Consider the following 3,036-nt stretch of genomic DNA (forward strand, 5'->3'; position numbering starts at 1 on the left):
CTTTCAAAAATCTTGCGAGTTTTATAGGGTAAGTTTTACTGTGCACATTTTATATAGGAGGAAATTTAAGTTTAGAGATGGTGGATGTTTTACATACATATACATATGTAGATAACTATCTATCTCTACCTATCTATAGGCATAAGTTCCATGTAGCTCTAGAATATATAGTATATATTTAAATACACATATACAGATGTGTGTTGTATTCCATGTAGCTCTTTAGTATAAAGTATATTTGTGACTCCTTCATGTAATTTTTGTGTGGCACTACCTCTGGGGTCACTCTCCCAAGTCTCACTGTATTGACAATTTACGTACCCCAAAACAAGGTGACTACCATAACCTTCCAGTTTTCAAATTAGGACTGGGGAATTCAGATTTCTAATGTTATTCACAAGTTTCTGTCTCATGTACTGCCAATTACTAAACAACTATCAGAATTATAAAAGTTTTACTGTAAAGGTTGTAATGCCATGCACACCAGAAGAACTGCTAATGTGAACAGCTTTTAAGGTTCTGATTACTCAGTATAGTTATCACTCTATTTATTCCATAACAAAAGCAGAAAATCCATGGAAAAATCAAGGTATAGCATTCACAACATTATAACATCACAGAAAATCACAATATAATATTGACAACATAATCTCAAAGGAATATAGTCACTCTTAAGTTAACTCAATCAGTCACTTATCAATATTCTCAAAGTACACAGTCAAAGTCTTCCACTCTTGGGGCAAAGTCTTGATTAACTCAATCAGTCATTATCAGTAACAATATCTCAAAGTACTCAAAGTACAATCAGTTGCTTATTCAGCAAAGTCTTACTAAGTATCATACACAACACCCTCCACCCCTTAGGTCACTAGTAAACTGTAATTCCATAATTACTCAGTACCCAAGAAGAGGTCTTTTCCTCATCTTTACTTGGGGCCTCTTCTCAGATTTCCTGGATCCCCTTCCATGGTCCTAGATTCTACCTGGATTCACCAGACTGTCACCTGGGTTCAATGGCAGACAGCTTCCAGTTCCTTGACCAGCTCTCTGGGCAGGTCCTGGCAGGTTCACAGGGTCTGGTCCATGTCAGATGCTTCACCATTTCTTCTCCACAGAATTCAAGGCTCAACTAAGCCACAAACAAAGTCTCAACATCCCAGTCATGCTTCAGTCACCTGGACTCCTGGGCTCCTGGCTCTGGTGTCTGGGCTCCTGAGATCCTGTTCTGAAGAAGCTCCACCACCACCACAATTTCTCAGGACTCAGTTCTCTATTCTTCTGTAGCTGCTATGCTACTAGATCTCAGTCTCAAGGAAATTCTGATTGTGCCTCTCTGGGACTTTTTCTTATGTACACACAGCCTGTTTCAGCCAATCCCTGCCTTTTACATGAGTAACAAGAGACAGGAGTTCATACCTTCTGTTTCCCCAAAAGAGGCTTGATCAGTTACTAAGCGCTAAGTACCTGTTACTTTTGCCAACACAAAGGGATCTTCAAATTCAAATTGCATTACCGTTACAACAAGAAATGCATTTATCAAACATTCCTGCCAAGACTGGGACTTAGTCTCCTTCAGGAAACAAAATATCTCATGTGAGAGTTGTCTCAAATATAGAAATATAATGGGAATGAATCACACATGATGTTAAGGAGTACCTCAAAACTAGTGATCTTAATGTTTGTAGAGTCCTTACAGATTTTCTTGTGATGTACCATTTTATTGAGCTCCATGAATTTGTAGATTTCCAGGGTCCATCCCTTCTCTCTGTCAGAAAGGAACACAATCCAAAACACCAATACTATCCTTTGATGGCTTTCTTTCCACTTTCAATTGTCATTGAATATTACTTTGATACCAATTCTAGTTGCTAATAGGAACTTTGGTTGCTTTGGCATGTCTCCTATTTGGCTGTACCCTTTGGAAATACTTATAACCTAAGATTAAATAAGTGTACAAAAGAAAGAAATGTTTTGTGACAAATGACAGCAAGATAAAGAAGGAAGGATTCCCGGACTTTGGTTACTCCGAGCGAAGCGGAATCAACGGCATCACTGAGCGGACAGAAGTTGCCGCACCAGCAGGGAATCCAGCGGAGGAAACATTGACTCTTCATTTGGTAGACAAGATGGCCCCTACAAAGCAGACTGCTTGTAAGTCCACTGGTGGGAAAGCTCCATGTAAACAGCTGGCCACAAGGGCTGCAAGGAAAAGTGCCTCCTCTACCGGCAGGGTGAAGAAGCTTCACCGTTACTGGCCTGGTACTGTGGCCCTTCATGAGATTTGCCTTTACCAGAAGTCAATGGAGCCTTTTATTTTTGTTTGTTTGTTTGTTTGTTTGTTTAAGCAATCAGGGTTAAGTAACTTGCTCAAGGTTATACGGCCAGTTGTTTCTGGGTGTAGTGCTAAGTATCTGAGCCCGGATTTGATCCCCAGGTCATCCTGACACTGGAGCCGGTGCTCTTACTTGCTGAGCCACCTGGCCACCCCTGTCAACAGAGGTTTTGATCAGGAAAATTCCCTTCCAGTGATTGGTGAAGGGAGATTGCTCAGGACTTCAAAACAGACTTGAGGTTCCAGAGTGCAGCTATTGGTGCCCTTCAGGAGGCTAGTGAAGCATATTTGGTGGGTCTCTTTGAAGATACTAACCTGTGTGCCATCCATGCCAAGAGAGTTACTGTCATACCCAAAGACATCCAGTTGGCTCGCAGGATACGGAGAGAAAGAGCTTAAGTAAAGGCAGTTTTATGGTGTTTTGTAGTAAATTCTGTAAAATATACATAAAAAAAATAAGATAAGGAAGCCCACTTGGCAACTCATAGTACTTTTGCCTCACTAAATACCAGAAAGAAAAAAAAAAGAAGCAGATTCCCAGAGTAGTGGATTAGTACTTTTGATTACATAGTTATTATTGGCTCTTAGTGACTCACTAGTTCTTTTGATTTTTCAGCTGAACACAATCCTCTGCATCACTACCCAGTACCAGCCCTCATTTACACATCGTCAGAATCAGGATGATTAAACTTCCACATGTGGTT

General features: G+C 40.4%; 1 pseudogene; it reads left to right on the top strand.

The window, feature by feature from the left end:
* Window positions 1–2,126: 2,126 nt before the first annotated feature.
* LOC138159623 (histone H3.3A-like) lies at window positions 2,127–2,764 on the top strand (annotated as a pseudogene).
* Window positions 2,765–3,036: the final 272 nt, after the last annotated feature.

The sequence above is a fragment of the Petaurus breviceps genome, unplaced genomic scaffold (genome assembly GCF_028583685.1).
Source record: "Petaurus breviceps papuanus isolate PSGF00001 unplaced genomic scaffold, PetGlider_PUasm1.0 176, whole genome shotgun sequence".
Lineage (NCBI taxonomy): Eukaryota > Metazoa > Chordata > Mammalia > Diprotodontia > Petauridae > Petaurus > Petaurus breviceps.